The sequence below is a fragment of the Stenella coeruleoalba genome (assembly GCF_951394435.1).
Source record: "Stenella coeruleoalba genome assembly, chromosome: 2".
NCBI lineage: Eukaryota > Metazoa > Chordata > Mammalia > Artiodactyla > Delphinidae > Stenella > Stenella coeruleoalba.
The window spans coordinates 168367248-168384590 of record NC_137147.1 but is presented as its reverse complement, the minus strand read 5'-3'; the positions used below and the strand labels follow the sequence as shown (position 1 = coordinate 168384590).

General features: G+C 41.5%; 1 protein-coding gene across 10 annotated transcripts in view; it reads left to right on the top strand.

The window, feature by feature from the left end:
- The window catches only part of NEBL (nebulette), a 522125-nt gene that overhangs the window by 369931 nt on the left and 134851 nt on the right, over positions 1–17343 (top strand). The window lies entirely within an intron of this gene.

Below are 17343 nucleotides of genomic sequence, written 5' to 3'. Positions count from 1 at the left end.
AGAATTGATTTCCCCAAACAAAGTGATTTAAATATTTACTTTTGTTGTATAATTATTATAGGTCTTTGAGGGCAAGCAGCATTTCTTGTACATGTTTGAATCCTCCAGAACAGAGTGCTTTGACTGTAAATAATGATAGAAGTAGAAGTTGCCTTCACTGTTCCCTTACGTGTATATGCATGTTTGTTAAACATTAAACATTTGCTGTGGACATCACATTCCACCAGCCCCTGTAGCTTGCAGAAAAAAAATGAGAAACCACTTTTTGCATGCATTTATGCCCAAGCTAGAATGCGTGAAGTGTTTGGGAAAGGCTTTCATGGAGAAGGAGAGGCTTAATGCAATGTAAAGTCACAAATGAGGGACATGGCATTGAAATGAGCAAAGGAAGAAAGGAATGAATGTAAGGTTAGGAACACCCAGCATTTACTTGTGAGAGTGCAGAGAGAGACACCATCACTGAAATGTAGATTGAGGCAAGATTATTGAAAGATTAGTATCATATTTTCAAATGTGCAGATTTCAAATGTGTACCTGTAAATCTGTGCCCGCCCCCCCACCCCTATTTCTTTTTCAAAAGAAACTACTTTTGAAAACAATTGCTGATTTAACAAACATTTTGAGTGTTTGCTCTGTGCCAGGCACTTTGCTAGGAGGTGGGGATTTAATGAGAAATAAAATAGATATGACCCTTGACCTCATGGAGCTTGTAGGTTACCCTATAAAAGGTGAGCAGATAATTGTAGCACAGTGATAAGTGCTTGATAGAGGGAAACACTGTGTTAATATCAGAAGGGTAACTAACCAGGTTTGGGAAGTAAAGAAATCGAACCCTTGCCAGCATTGTTTTAAAATAGTTTTTGGAGAATTTTACTGAATCATTTTCTTGAACAGTGATTCATACAGTTCATTTGTATAGTAGGTGCTATCAGTTTTGTTTTTCAGTTTTCCTGTGTCCTGTGTTTGTTTTCCCTATTCCCTGTTTGACTGTCAGTATGGGCTTCCGGAAGCTATCATTAAAAATTTATCAAACCATGGTATTATATATAAAATGTAAAAAGTGCTCATCTATAGAAGAGTATCGATTGGCTTATTAATTTCAGGATGGCTAAAAAGATCAACATATAAATATTTGCATGCATTTAAAAGTTCAGATACATGTCCTCTCTATTTTGGTTTTCAGTGCTTAAGAAGTTGAAGGGTTTTGAAAGTAAAACTATGGCCATTTTTCTTCATCTCCTCCCTACTCCCAACCTTTGTAGCGATAGTTCTGAGTTAAAAAATTTTCATGACTGGGTCCAAAATATATGGATCTGAAAGAGCCATATATGAACGTGTGATGTGTCCGTTAGCACACATATGTAGAGTGTACGTACGTGTTTGAGTAGAGAGGTACTGAAATGAGTTGCTAAACATCAGTTGGTGCTATTTGGTTTCTACTTTCGGTGTTCTTGGCCCAGTCTGTGCTGACAGCGAACCTCTGGGACGTCCCCTCAGTGCTGTGGGGTCTTTTCCTGCCAAATATCGTTCTCTTGCAAGATTAAATAGCTGAATCAGTGTGGCCCGAATCTCGATCCTGCTGAGAATATTGACTCCTGGAGGTTGTAATACAGATTAGCTGGTGAGAGCTCTGTTGGAAAAATAAAGTGAGTTTCTCTAAATGAATTTAACAACTGCTGTGAACCTTTTTGCATCCTCCAGCATGAATGCGTATGCTGGCAGTTAACCATTTATTTCCCTCATTTTCTCCCAAAGTTGCTCCAGTCCACCCCTGGGCATTTATTGTAAATGTTTTCGTAACTTTATTTCACATTTATGTTTCGCTCGATAAGGCATTTGGCATGTTAAATTACTAAGTACTGTGAAGGGTAGGTCATTATTTATTTATTTAAGGAGGAAAACCATTTTTTGTACTTATAAAAATAATTTAGTGTCACTTATATAATTAAATAAACCACACCACAGGGTTATTTAGAGTAAACTGACTAGCCCATTGCTTTCTGATCACAAACTTCATGTTATTGGTCAGAAAATTGTGAAATATTTAGCACGAGGCAGGACAGACGGCTAAAATTATTTGCATTGCTTCCAACCTCTATTCCATGACTATTTCTGCTTCCAGGGTTAGATTATAATAACCTTTGAGGGTTCTAAATTCTACAAAGATTATGGTGCTTCCCCTTAAACGAAATATATGAAAAAGTCAACGATAGATCTCTAAAGCACAGAACACACAGATACCCTGAAAATGATGAGTAGTTTGTTAGATTTTCTGATTGCATGCTTCTGGATAAGTTCATCGAACTCTTTGCTATTTTGGGGGTGCCTCACATCACTTATGTTTATGAAGCCTGTGCTCAGTCTGTTTATGAGACAGTCCTTCCATCTGCTTCCTACGTTCTTACCCATTTGTCTCCTGACACCTCCTCTGTGTGTGTGTGTGTGTGTGTGTGTGTGTGTGTGTGTGTGTGATTTCTCAGTACAAATGTCTGTGACTGTGATTTGTAAATGCCAAAGCACGACACAACTGGAAGGCTCTTAAACTGGTGAGTGCTGTGTTTACTTTTGCAGATTACTCCTTAGATCATCATTGCGATTATTACAATAATATCTTTAAAATTAAATAATTAAATTATTTTTTAATTTGCCACCATAAGCACACCCGAAACTGGGGGTAAAAAATGTCCCGAGTGGGACTTCCCTGGCGGTCCAGTGGTTAAGACTCTGCGCCTCCACTGCAGGGGCGTGGGTTCGATCGTTGGTGGGGGAGCTAAGATCCCTTATGCCTCGCATGGCACAACCAAAAGGAAAAAAGAATGTCCTGAGAGAAGGCACGAGAAGAGGGGGGCAGTATCAGTTTGTCTTCATAAAATAGCCTATATTTTGCAGTTACCCCAGATGAAGGTGTTAGACAAAGTACCACCTGACACTGAGTCTGTGTTTACTGAATACTTTGCAGGTTAACTTGCAACTCTACCACACTGTCAGGAATATAACTGGGGCTAGAACCAAGGTCTCTTGACCTCTAGCCTGTTTTGCCCTTCTCTTTGGATACATGACTCTTTGAATTACATTGATGGTCATTGTTGAAATTTGCAGTCATTCAGAAATAGACTTTTGAGGTGCATTTTAAAAAGGACTCTTAATTATTAAACTGTAAATCCTCTAAAATATCATCAGAGGCTCAAAAAAATCCATCATTTCACAAAATATTTATGAGTTATCCATAGTAAATGCCATCGGGATTTCCATGCCTGTGACCTTGATTTCAGTCTCCCAGTATTAACTAGACTACACCCCCCTTTTAAATTGTAAAATATATTACACAAACAAAACTGTCTATGGAAACTTATGTACAGTTTAAAGAATACCCAGCTTACAGAATAGAGCGTTTTGGAAACATTTGAAGGCCCTGATGTTCTTAGGTTTATACCTCATCCCCCTGACTAGCTACCAGCAACACAAGGGCCACTGCATCTTGAAAACACAGATTTTCACATCCAAATGACGAAAAGATGAGTTGAAAACACAATTTCCATATATGGAAACAATGTACAGGTTTTGGAGAAAACCTGATTGGCTTCTTGCACCATAAAGCACACAACGGTCGGCAGGTTTATCCTCAATCAGCTGTTCGGGACTCAAGCATGAGAATGTCAGTCACTGTGACACTGTGCACCACTGTTTATGCTTAGATGACGCCTCCTCCCTGAATGGAGGATGAGGTTGGGGACAAACGTTCATGAAGGGCTCACTCTGTGCTGGGCACAGTCTTTCACATTTGTTGTTTCATTTGTTTTTCTCAACAATCCCTAGAAATAGCTGTCATTATCCTCATGTCATGGATGAAACAAGCCCAGAGAAAATAAATAAATTTCCTAAATGCATACAACCAGTGAAGAACAGAATGGAGGTTTGAGTCCAGGGTTTTTTCCAGACTTTAAAATGCTGAATTTTCCCTCTACACCAGAATTTTGGGATTGTTGCTTATATGTTATATCTGGAGCTCTTGTGCCATAGTGCAAATGTCCAAGATGTAAGCTTCTGGTTTTTTTTTGTTTTCGGCACGCCTCATGGCTTTCAGGATCTTAGTTCCCCTACCGGGGATTGAACTGGGGCCACAACAGTGAAAGTGCCGAGTCCTAACCACTGGACCGCCAGGGAATTCCCAGGAACTTCTTTTTGTTAATGCAGCAGTTCATTTATCCTTAAATGGCATTTTTGGAGGCCTCATGATGATATTAGGACCAAATTTAGAAGTTTCAAATTTGTTACCACCGGAAACAGAGCTTTATCACCGATGAGTGGAATCTCCCATTCAAACATTCCTTTATGTGCTGGGGTGCAGGAAGGCACTGCATTGCCCCAGACAGTGCGAGTGTGGGACTTACTCATGTGATACTTGAGGTTAAGGATTAATGCATATTCTACTTCGGGATGTACTTACCTTTCTTGTTCTACCTTCCTCTGAAGGTGCCTGCTCTGTGCTTGGTTTTGTGCTGGGAGCTGGGGACACAGGATCTAAGCATGGACCTCACTCAACCCAGAACACACAGCACAGCCTGTTAGGAGAGAGATGAGGTTTCGGGGTTTGGGTATCATAGAGTCAGGAACCCAGCCCTAGGTGGGATGTGGTGATGGTTACAGTTGGCTTACGGAAGAAGGTGGCATGAAATGAGTTTGTAAGAATGAATAAGGACAGAGACAGGGGAGGAAGAGGTGATGGCGAGTGGTGGGTGGTGAAAACTTCCCACATAGGGAACTGAGTATACAAGGAGTCAAGAATGAAACTGCACGTGAGGAACTGCAAATACTAATTTTACCCTGAAGATTGGGGGAGTAACTAAAAGGTATTTTTTAGTAAGGGAATGGCACTAGACTTCAGGGTCATCGTTTGTCTAAATGTTGGGAGTGGTTTATCTAGTCCTGTCGTCAACTTGGCCCTTGTATGGGTGGTATTTCACTGCAGTTTTCACCATGGATCTTGAAGCTCCTACGTCCGGCTCTTGTTGGTCCTGTGGTGATTGTAACACTAGTGTTTGTAGGGCTCTGCTTTTGCAGAACAACAAAAACAAAATCACGACTTCTTGTATCTCCGTATTTTTAAGCTATGCCAATTAAAAATAAAAGCACTTAGGCACTTTTGGTGCATGGATTTAGACTTGAATGACAAATGTCGAGCACAGGTGTCGGTATGGTATGGAAATAGGGCAAAGGTGTGTTCGCGCACCAACCGTGATACAAGCCGGGTGTGGCCAGTCTCAGACACAATGTCCGGTTGGTAGGTCTGAGCGTGTAAACCCATATAGGTATGTATGCCTTTAGCATTGCATGCAGGTGCTACATTAGTTCCATACGAATATGGAGAGGAAAATCTCCATTTCTAAACTGTTGGCAATTGGGGTAAACTTAACTATGTTTTAATAAAGGTTAAGCCTAAACTTTTGTTGTTTGTTTTCAAAAGTTAGATGACAAACCAGAGTGCAGCTAACTTTAACTCAGAAAACGTAACTGCCTCTTGCTCATTCAACAGGCCAGAGATCGCAGACATCAATCAGCACAGATGACTATGTTGTGCATATAGATGGTCCAACAGATGACCTGGGGTCCTTGTTGTCCTCAGGGTACTGTCCGGAAATAATCTTTTCTGGCAGCTTATAAGGATACCTGTCTGAGATGATTTACCATTGGCTCCTCAAGTCAGAATGCAAAGGAATGAAATCCTTGCAGTTGAATAGTTTTGAATGACAGTTTTTATGTGTGTAAGAAATTGAGGACTTGATCCTAGTTAAAAGCAAAGGAAGTTAGTTTTGAGTTGTAGCAAGATATGTGGGTAAGAAGCAAGAAATAACTTCCATGACTTCCCTGGTGATGCAGTGGTTAAGAATCCGCCTGCCAATGCAGGGGACATGGGTTCGAGCCCTGGTCCTGGAAGACCCCACATGCCGCGGAGCAACTAACCCCATGCGCCACAACTACTGAGCCTGTGCTCTAGGGCCCGCGAACCACAAATACTGAGCCACAACTACTGAGGCCGTGTGCTGCAACTACTGAAGCCCGCGCGCCTAGGACCTGTGCTCCTCAACAAGAGAGGCCACCACAATGAGAAGCCCGTGCACCGCAGTAAAGAGTAACCCCTGCTCGCCGCAACTAGAGAAAGCCCGGGCACAGCAATGAAGACCCAGTGCAGCCAAACATATATAAATAAAAATAATTAAAAAAAAAGAAATAACTTCCTACGATATGTGGATTATAGAATAAAGTCTTAAGGCTCTTTCAACTTTTAAAATGACCTATTTCAGCAGAGCCTTATATCTCAATCATTATGCTTCTTTCTCTTACATCTCAAACGGGAATGATAATATTTATGCTTAAGCTGAGAGGATCAGTGAAAGCCTGATGGAAAAGCCCTTTGTGTGATGCACAAGAAAGGCACTGTTAAATAACAATGTGAAATCAGGCTCTGTCTATGGAGCTGGGTACATGGAGGGATGATTGGGTTTCCTTTTTGGCTTTTTATAATTTTATTAAAATGTAATAGAAACCCGGGGAAAGCAGTGTAGTCTGGCTTGAGAGAGTCAGGGAGATGCGTGTGTAGAGGAGGAGATGCCGGTGTACATCACTGCGCTGCTCTGTACTTGCCAGATGCTCTCTGAAATCCCTCCAGATCACACATTGAAAGCCAAGTGGTGGTAATTATTCCTGAGGATCCCAAAGTGTTATATTTTGAAATGGGGATTAATACCAGGCAAAAAGCCCTCTGTTATTTATGAAAGATCCAGTTTTCTTCTTCTGTATGGTTTTGTTCTTTTAAAAAGAATATTCGAGATGAGCTGATGTTTATGGCCCTGAAAAAGAAGCGACCTAACCTTATTCAGAAGGTGGGAGAATGTTCAAGTCTGTTGAACAATGTTGGATGACAAGGTCATTTTGAAGGACAGAATAGGCAATAATTACAACAGGCAGAAATTAAACCATAATGAACAGTAATCCTGAAGAAAATTAAAACACAGAAAACACTGCATTATTTATTTGGATTCAGTGGGAACATGCCAAGGGAGAGGCAGCTGGCTTTCTGCTTTTGGAATGTTTGTAGACTAGAGACGAAGCTGTCAATCAGATTTAAGCTCTCACTTAATTCTTGCTTTTAGGTCAGATCTAACTGTAAAGTGAAGTGGGGAATGGACACAGTTAACGATGTGACTCGGGACAGGAAAGACATGAACCATAGAGACAAGCCGACCTGAGGTTGGATTCTGCCTGTACCTATTTCATCATCACTACCTGCTGTTTCCTAGCTTCTGTACTCAGCAGAACTTTGGGCCTTAAGAGCTGATTTTTAGAGGCAGAAAAGACTGGGGTTCAAATGACAGCATCTTTTATTACCTCTATTTCTCTAGAAAATAGAGTCATAAAGGGTTTCTGCTTCATTTATTTCACTGTATCTTAAGTTTCCACATCTGTAAAATGGAAATTACAAAATACTTTAACTTGGGACTTCCCTGTGGCGTAGTGGTTAAGAATCCGCCTGCCAATGCAGGGGACACGGGTTGGATCCCTTTTCTGGGAAGATCCCACATGCTGCGGAGCAACTAAGCCCTTGTGCCACAACTACTGAGCCTGCGCTCTAGAGCCCGCGAGCCACAACTACTGAAGCCCGCGCGCCTAGAGCCCATGCTCCGCCACAAGAGAAGCCACCGCAATGAGAAGCCCGCGCACTGCAACGAAGAGTAGCCCCCGCTCGCCACAACTAGAGAAAGCCCGCATGCAGCAACGAAGACCCAACGCAGCCAAAAATAAAATTAATTTTAAAAAATACTTTCACTTGTAGGATAATTATGAGAATTAAATATTAGCACTTGGCATAGTGCTCAGTGACAGATAGTTTTGTTATTATTGTGAAATAAACTGAAAATTGAGAAAAGATCTTGGCATGAAAATGTTTAAAGAGTCACTTCATTTTGTTTTTGTGGAAATAGGAACAGTATTTCCAATCTTCAAATTTATACCGTTTATGACAGTTTATTTTATTTGGATATCCTTGAAGTATTATTTTGATTATTTTGGTTATGGTCACTCATAGTTTTGTGTAAAACATCTTCATTAGACAATGTTGCAAAATATTCCTGGGAGCTAATGTCTCTTATAGAATTTTCATTGATAAGTGTAGAAGGTGGTCGTTTCAGTGACAGTATGCATACTGATTGAATGATTCTCATGTGTTCAAGGAGAAGAAAAATCTCATTGATGCAGCTCAGCACAGCACATACGTTCGCAAATGAATTGTTTCCCAGTTTCGGCTCAGAACTCTAAGGTTTTTACACCAATCCCTAATGGTGTTTTACTTCCTCACAAGCATTATGATAAACATCAGGGTTATTTAAGGGCGAGCTTTTAAATAGGATGGAGGAGGTGGATGGAGGATGGAGGAAAACCCATGTTTCTGCTGGAATTCTGTATGTTAACTTAAAAGGGTTGAAACTAACGCTTAAATTCTGCTTCTGCTTCATCAGAAGGCACAGATTCCAGATACAGTATTTGATCTGCAGGAGGAGGTCCGTCGGTGTCCATGGTGCGATGTCCAGGTGATATGGGTATTTTAAGGCAGGTTGCTGCAGTGGGCTTGCTCACCTGGCGGGGGCGGGGGTGGGGAGGGCGGCATCTGCAGTTCCGTTATGTGTGTTCTTGCTGTGTGGTGCTTAGCGACTTTGATGAAGAGATGCCAGGGATCATCTGCAGCGTTAGTTAATATTAGAATCGCTGGTGTGCTCACAGTTGATGTCTGTCATATTTAGCACAGTCTTGGCAGATTCAAAGATTTCTGTTATTTTTCATCCAGAAATGAATTTGTTTTGTGACCTTTGTTACGGATACCCAAGCTGTGTATTACACAAAATCCGCATCTGAGAGGGGATTGTAGTTGCTTCCTCAGGGCGACTTTTATAGCATTTGCCACACTTTGGCGAAGAACTGATTTTATTTTCTTTCTCCCCAGTCAGCTAGACTGTGGTTCCTTGAGCTCAGGGCATGTGGCCAGTCGTATTTTTAACCTCAGCACCAGACATTGTGCCTGGCATGTGTTAACATGCAATAAATGTTTTAATGAATAAGTGAAATTGTGTAGCCCTTTACTTCACTGATGCACAGCATGTAAGTTTTTTTCCGGATTCATTTCCACTCAGACTTTCACAAGGCCCTGACCTGTCCTGCCACACTCCTTGATCTCCTCTCCTCCCATTTGGCTCCTAGAAGAGATGTGTTGCAATGTCTTAAAGATTTGTCTACTAAGGAAACGTTAGTGATGTTGTATGTGCTGTGGTTACACCTTATATGAATCAGAATAGATTAGCTGTTGAAATAAACAATCCTCAGATCTGAGCACAATAAAGTTGATCCCTCTCTCGCATACAAGGCCAATGCAGTGGTAGTGGGGGTGGGGTGCTTAAGGGCTCTGCTCCATGGAGTCATTCAGTGATCCAGGCCCCTTCTATCTAGTGTCTCTGCTATTGCCTGGACCTTGGAATTCTCCACTAGGTGAGCTGCATCTGGCATGCAGTCAGCCATAGAGAGGAACCATGGTGAGTCATAAGAGGTGTTAGGGGCTTGGTCTGGAAGTTGTGTACATCACATCCATCTATGTTTCACAGGGCAGAATTCAGTCCTGTGAACTCATTTGACTGCTGGGGGCTGGAAATACTGAGTAGTGGTATGCCAAGGAGGAATGCAAAAAATGGGTATTAGCGGCCATGGTCAGTTCCTGCCATACAACCTTTTATCAAAAGTCTGTCCTTCTAGGAGAGGCAGAAAAAGTGCCAAATGCTTTGTGTGTCCCTTTAGCCTCTAAGATGCTCACCATGTTCTCATAAGAGCTGAATCTGGGTTTCAGGGAGAAGAAGGAATACTTTGGGTTGAGAACTCTTTCTCTGTCCTTTGTTTTGACTGTGGACCTGTCTCTTAGGTCTGGCTCAGTCACAGGTGAGACTAATGTCCAATCTAAAGTGGGCAGTGAGATCTTGCAATAATATGATAAAGAGGATACAAGAAGTCCAAGTGTAAAATGCAGACTTGATTTTTGGTCAGAGTTAATGAAGCAATATTTTAAAGTTAATCTGTGCTGTCCAAAAGTACAAACATAAAGTGAAACTTAAAGCGTACCCCGCTGGCCATATATTGAACTGAGAAGTCCCAAATGGTCACACGGAAGTTACTTCCTCATCACCCATCTCCCTCGGATAAGAAGTTTAGCCCTGTCTGCATTGGAAAACGGAAGCTGGGTGGAGGACAGGAGCAGCCAACTGCCGGTTGTGCTGTATCCAAATTGACTAAACCAGGGGCTTTGGTGTATTTGTGTGTGTGTGTGTGTGTGTGTGTGTGTGTGTGTGTGTGTGTACTTCTTAAAGTTTACATTTACCTGCCACCTCTAAGAATGAATCAGATGTATAATGTAATGGTATACAGCTAAGTTTTGAGAGTGATGTTTTGTGAAAATTACTTTTGAGTCATATTCTTTTTGAAAAAGTTTCCGAGGCCATTTAGTGACTTAAAAAATTGACACGTCCTTTTGGGGTCATGGCTAACAGTTTATAAATTTTCTGTAAAAGGGAAGTTTAGTTTTCAAACCAGGAGAGATGCATGTAAATAGTGAATTATTTAAGTAACCTAAAGCCTTCAAATAGTTGGTGTCAATTCCCAGTTGACACCTACAAAATGGCAAACATGTTAAGAGAATCTGGCCTCTTCCAATGGATTGTGCCTTTTTTTTCTGTCATGCAAACTTGTGCATGTATTTTATGAAGTGTTAATACAGTTAGTATCTAATGTTCCTAATCTATGCAATTGGATATTTCTTAAATGGGTTTTCTGCATGCAAGCATTTGTACACATTAATATTTATGCAAGTATTCAAATCAATGCAAGGGCATCTGTCTGAGTATGTGATAAAAATATGCATATGCATGAACATTTGTACCAGGGGATAAGTCCCCAAAGTTAGTGATTGCTGAGGTTACAGTTTTCAACTTTTGTCCTTTTAACAAAATTTCCTTGACTAGAAAAGGCATGCACAGAAATAGCACAAGCGCTAATATTGACAAATAAAATGGTTTTATTTAACAGTATTTAATAGAGGTGAGTTACAAGTCTTTAATTAGCAATGTGACATTTTAGAAAACAGAGTATGTATTTTAGAATATGTAGCAGTTTTCACAAAGAGCATTTATTCTAATATATTGCCAGTATAAAAAACATGCTATTAGGAATGAAATAATTTTTGTAAGAAATATTCTATTTCATTGTTATTTATTTCTTTATTTTAGTTTGAGGCTGACCCCTAGAAATACTTGGCTCAGTTAGAACAGGGCTTCTTTTGGCTTTTTTAAGGGTGCACGTGAGAATGTAAGGGATGACAGAATGGTGGGGGATTGGGTAGAGGGGAAGGGTTCCAATTTCCAGCCCTTCATGGTCACTGTTGATATGCTTGTCCGTGTCATCTCAGGAGATTCTGACTTCTGGGATCTTTCTCAGGCTGGAAAACCTGGTATCTGGGGTCCAGCCTCCCTGAGAAATCTAAGGAGCCTCCGAGAGGAGGCCTGCACATTTCTGGGACACGGCTGTGAAGCACAGGGGTTGACAGTCCTCACTGCTTGGTGATCTACTGACCCCCACCCTGTACCTTTGTTAGTCTGGAGGAAAAATCTCTCTTTGATCTCTTTATAGTTCTGATTCTGCATTGTCTAGTTATTAGGTTCAACTGAAAAAGTTTTTTTTTTCTTGATTTATAAACTTATTTGTTGGTAAATGTCCAGCTCCCGATGTTAACAGTTCATGGAAGGACAAGAATAAACAGAGTTGATTCTGAAATATCAGTTCTGTAGTTTAAAGATGTGTGAAAGATTTCTTTTTTTGCATCCCATTGGCCAGGAATTTAAAATCTACCAGTTGTTTGGAAGAGATTGAGAATTATGGTGTGTCTTTGTCATGCTTAAGCAACATCTTCCCAGTGAAATTTTGCTTAGCTGATTTTAAGCTGAAACGCCAGGGAATTAATTTTTTTCTTATGGGAAAGAAAGGGTTGAGAGAATTATGAACGACTTAGGTGTGAATTTGAAAGGAATTACTTGCTCAGAGTTACACTGTCCTTTCTCAAAGCCTAAATAGTACTTATCTTCCATGATTAACTGGGATGAAGGTGCAGATTTTTGTTTCTGTGTCTCATATGTGGAAGGCAAAGCTATCGCTATTCACGTAGCAGAGATGGCGGGTTAAAATGTTCCAGATCTCTAATGGACATGTAGTATTGCCTCTTTGAACGTTTTCCAGTTGAATCGTTCTAGGCAAGCCCTATGGTATAGCATTTGGAGCCTGGGTCACATATGCTTCTCTGCGCTGATGGAGGCTCAGAACTGTTGCAAGGAGGATTTTGTCTTCCTTGTGAGTATTTGCTTGGTCCACCTCTAAGGAGAGGCCATCTATTTAGGCTGAAGGCAAAGGAGTAGCTAGTGTAGAAATTTTGCAGTAGGAAGGAGTTTGGTATGTTGTAGGCATGAAGAGAAGACTGGAGAGAGCAAAGGGGGAGGTGGTATAGGATGTAAGAAGAGAGACTAGGCAGGGCCACGATAAAGAGCGGGGACTTTACTGTAGCTCTAATGGAAGCCGTTGAAAGTTTTAAAGGAGGGGTGTGACCCAATTTGATTTACGTTTTCAAGAAGATAACCTTGGCTGATAGGTGGAAAAAACGGATTGTATGTGGCCAAGAATGAACACAGGGAATAATTATGGGGGATGGGTAAGATAATGGTGGTTTGGACTAATCTGGTGGCAATGGAAATGAAGAAAATAGGACCATTTCAAGTTTTACTTTGGAGGTAGGGCTCCTTCAGCCTCATGCTGAAGAACAGACGTTGAGAATGAAGGAGCAGAGAATACAAAGACGTCTCCCAGAATTTTGGTTCTAACAAATGATTGAATGGTGTGGCCATTTAACTTAAATGAGGAAGACTAGGGGAGGAACAAGTGGAAGACAGAAATTCTGTTCGGTTGGATATGAACTTCCATGTGGGGGCAGCCATTAAGCTTTTCTCGCTAGATCATGAAGCTCAGGGGAGAGGCCGGGAAGGAAGTATAAATTGGAGAGAGTCATCAGACCTTATATGGTACATGTGGTATTTCAAACCCTGGAAAACTTCTGCGGTCACCTAGAAAAAAAGGGTAGAGCTGAGAAGAGGGGCCAGAACCGAGCCCCAAGCTCTCCAGCCTTTAGAGTCTGGTAGAAGAAGACAAACAAGACAAGATGGGTCTTGTGAGATGACAGAGAATTAGGTAAATTCGAAACAGAAGCCAGGAGAAGACACAGTTTTTATTTATTTATTTATAAATTTATTTATTTTATTTATCTATTTTTGGCTGTGTTGGGTCTTTGTTGCTGCGTGTGGGCTTTCTCTAGTTGCGGCGAGTGAGGGCTACTCTTCGTTGCAGCGTGTGGGCTTCTTGTTGTGGTGGCTTCTCTTGTTGTGGAGCACGGGCTCTAGGTGCACGGGCTTCAGTAGTTGTGGCACGTGGGCTCAGTAGTTGTGGCTCACGGGCTCTAGAGCGCAGGCTCAGTAGTTGTGGCTCGCGGGCTCTAGGGCGCAGGCTCAGTAGTTGTGGCGCATGGGCTTAGTTGCTTTGCGGCATGTGGGGTCCTCCTGGACTGGGGCACGAACCCATGTCCCCTGCATTGGCAGGCGGATTCTTAACCACTGCGCCACCAGGGAAGCCCGACACAGTTTTTAAAAAAGACAAGTCAAATGCTGCTGAGGAGGTCAAATAAAAGGAGGATGTTGAAATGCTCATTAAATTTGGCACCCTTAAGGGAGTTGCTGATGTTGGCAAGGGTTCAGGGGAATGGAGGTGATGAACTGGAGATAGTGAATAGAGGTAAATTGTTCAAGAAGTGTTGCTGGGAAGGGCTGAAGGTGGAGGTAAACCTAAGGTGGAAAGATTTTTGTTGTATTTCTCATTTTTGTTGTTGTTGTTTCTTTTTTTTCCTATGGGAACTACTACAGCATAGTTGAATGAACATTGATGGAATTGATCCATTGGAGAAGGAGAAACTGGTGATGCAGGGGAGAGAAGGATAACAGCAGGAGGAGGATAGGCATGGAATTCAAAGCCCAAGTGTAGGGTTGGCTTTGCTAGGATCCAGGAATATTCCTTCCATTATATGAGAAGGGAAAGCAGAAAGTATGCATTTAGTTACAGGTGGGTTTATGGTTGGTGGTGGGAAGGCTAGGTAGTCGCAGTGGGTTGCTTCCAGTTTCTGTGGATCTGGGCTCTGGGCTCTGCCTTTCTCTAAATCCCCTTTTTCTCAGTGCTTATGAATTGGTTCTGCACAACTCCAGTCTCACCTCAGTCACATACCCTGTGTATGTCCAAGTTCTCTTGTGGGTGTCTACAAGTGAGGGCATAGCCAGGCCGTGGCCAGAACCTTAGGGTGGTTCTCAGAGTTTTGCTTTCACCTGAGCACTGAGCTGTCCCATATTGTAGCCAGTGGCCATGGCTGGCCGTTGAGGGCTTGAAATGTGGTTGGTGCGACGAACGAATTGAACATTTAATTTTATTTCATTTCAACTTAAATACTGATTCCCGACTCAGTTATTGGAAAAACTTTTTCTGTGTTTGGGACAAAGTTGATATGTGAATCTACTGTTTCAACTATACCAGGGATCTCCAATAAAATTTTGTGTCTGGATTGCGATGTGCTGTGAGTGCAAATTGTACCCTGATTTCGAAGACTTAGCTAAAAAAATAAGTAAATTATCTTGCTGATAATTTTATATCGATTACATGTTGACACGATGATAATCTGGATACGTAAACTATATTGTTAAATCAACTTCAGTTGATTCCAAAAATGTTTTTGAAGTAGCTACTAGAAAAGTTCAAATTAAAATATGGCTCACATCGTATTTCTGTCGGGCGGCACTGCTTTAGGGCTGTGCCTGTAAGAAAGGCTTATATTTTAGGTGTGTGCTTGGTCACGCCTGTCTAAGAGCAGTCCATGTCTCACTACAAGGAGCAGTGACCTCAGAGGGTTGATGCTGCTCGCTTAAGGTCTCAGGGCTGCAGAACTGGGATCTGAACCCTGGCTCTCTGGCTGCCTGCAGGCTGTGCCCTGGACCGTGCACCATGTGGAAGTCATTTTGTGCATTCTTTCTCTTGAGTTATTCTGTGTTTACACTAGCAAAGGATATTTACATGGACACTTAAAGGGCAGAATTTGGTTTTTAACTCAAGCAGTTGAAATTATGGTTCTCGGGGTATGGTTTTAATGTACTGTTACTGACTTTGCTTTGATTTCACTGAGGATACACAGTTTATAGTGAGGCCTCTCCCTGGCCTTGAACGCAAGGACTAACTGTCGGCTCTTTCATGTTTCTTATTTACTACTAATGATGACCACCGTTTGCTCTGTGCACTGGATCTGCTATCACCAGGTGCTGGTGTGCATTTAGTCCATTATCCCATGCTTGATGATACACTCCTTTTGTCTTGCGATTGTTAAGCTTTCATTAGGGATCCTCGTGAAGAAGACATTTATTTATTTTTCATAGGACTAATTTCAAGTTAATATAAATTTTAAAGGGTTATGATCTACCATGATTTGCTATGGGCATCTGAAGGTCAGGGCGTCTCAGACTGAACTCCCTATCCATTCCTCCTCTTTTTCATTCCCTGCCTTTAGTGTCATCTTCAACTCCGGTTCTCTTGCATTGCCCCCAGGATGCCGCCATCGATCGCGGTGAAGTGACTCTCCACGTCCTTCCGGTCTCTCTCATCCCTTCTTTCTACCTGCTGCCACGGCCTAGTTCAGACCTTCAAACATCCCTAACTTTTCTTTCTGCTCCCATTCACTTGCGATTGTTTACTTATTTATTTTCCCCACTCATCAGTTTCCTGAGAGGGGCCTTTGTCTCTATCATCTTTGGGTTTTTAGGTCTTAGCTGAGAGCTTGTGCTGTTGACAGGAATGTTCGTAGGTTATGTTTCTCTCTACATGTGCATTCTTCTCTCCCTCCCTCCTGAATACTGTTAGCATAGCTTACTCAGCAGAGCTCCCCAGCTGGATGCACAGTCAGCAGCAGTGCTGCAAGCCCTTGGTGAATGCAAGATCGCATGCTGTACCCATGTTCCCACTTGGTTCACGTGGATCCAGCGAAAATCTCTCCCTGGCTACTCCAGCTAATGGGGGACAGATTTCTTTCTTGGAGCCTAACTGATACGTCTCTGGGGAATAGAACTGGATAGAAATCCCTAGAATGTGATATCTAATACTCAATAACCTTGGGACAAACTGAGGATGATTTCCATATAGGTGTATAGGCAGAGCGTTTGGTTCACTGTTTATGAGCCAAAGCTTGCAATAGAAAACTAAGGAAAAAAAAAAAAAAAGAAAGAAAAAGTAAAAAAGGGACTGTAAAAGAAGCAGAATTCCATATAATCAAATCACAAGTGCGTTTTAAGTTCTCCGAAAAATTAGTCAGATTTCATAAGGATCGCAAAAGAATGCCATTAATATAAGTCATGTCTGGAGTTCCATGTTACCATATTACTTCAGCATCTACTTTGGGTCTCTCTCCAAAACGGATATAATTTCAGAAATGAGTCTGCGTCCCTCCTGCCCCTGGTGAAAAGGGAACAGTTATTTCTGTCTATAATGTAGCAACAAGATGCCAGTAGCTACTCAAGCAGTTTTCCGTGCATCTGATGAAGAGATACTGGTACTTTTATATGGCCTGTGGGATTTCATAAGAAGTATAATGGAGAGTTTAGTTAAACAAAATGTTCTTCTCTGCTCTCTCTCAGTTTACTAGTGGTAGGTCTCAGAATGGTGGGTCCCTATGTTACGAATACTTGTTTATGAATGATCATACCTGCAGACAGCCTACTGAATAAGAGTATTGTAAAAAATCTTAGAACTTTGGAATAATGATTGGATGTTTAGCCAGAGAACAAAGAAACTGTCCAAAATATCATCATTTAGAGGAAACTCTCTCTGCCTAGATTCTCTGACACGAGTCAGCAGTCAGTATGGTAACCCCCAACTCAAAATTGTGTATTCTTGACAGCTTCTATTCTAGCTTTATTTTTTTTTAATTTTGTTTAATTTTGTTGTTCTCCGTGGAATTATAGTAATTGGGTTGGCCTTGTATAAATGTGAGGGTTAAGGACTTGTCAGTAATTCATATAATAATTAGTATGAATCAGATTGCTTTCTTCAGAATAAGGTTGGTGAGTGAGGTCAGCCACTCTGAAAGGAGATAAGTGTGTTGGATGGAGAGAAGCACGCGCTTTGGGAGTGTGGAGG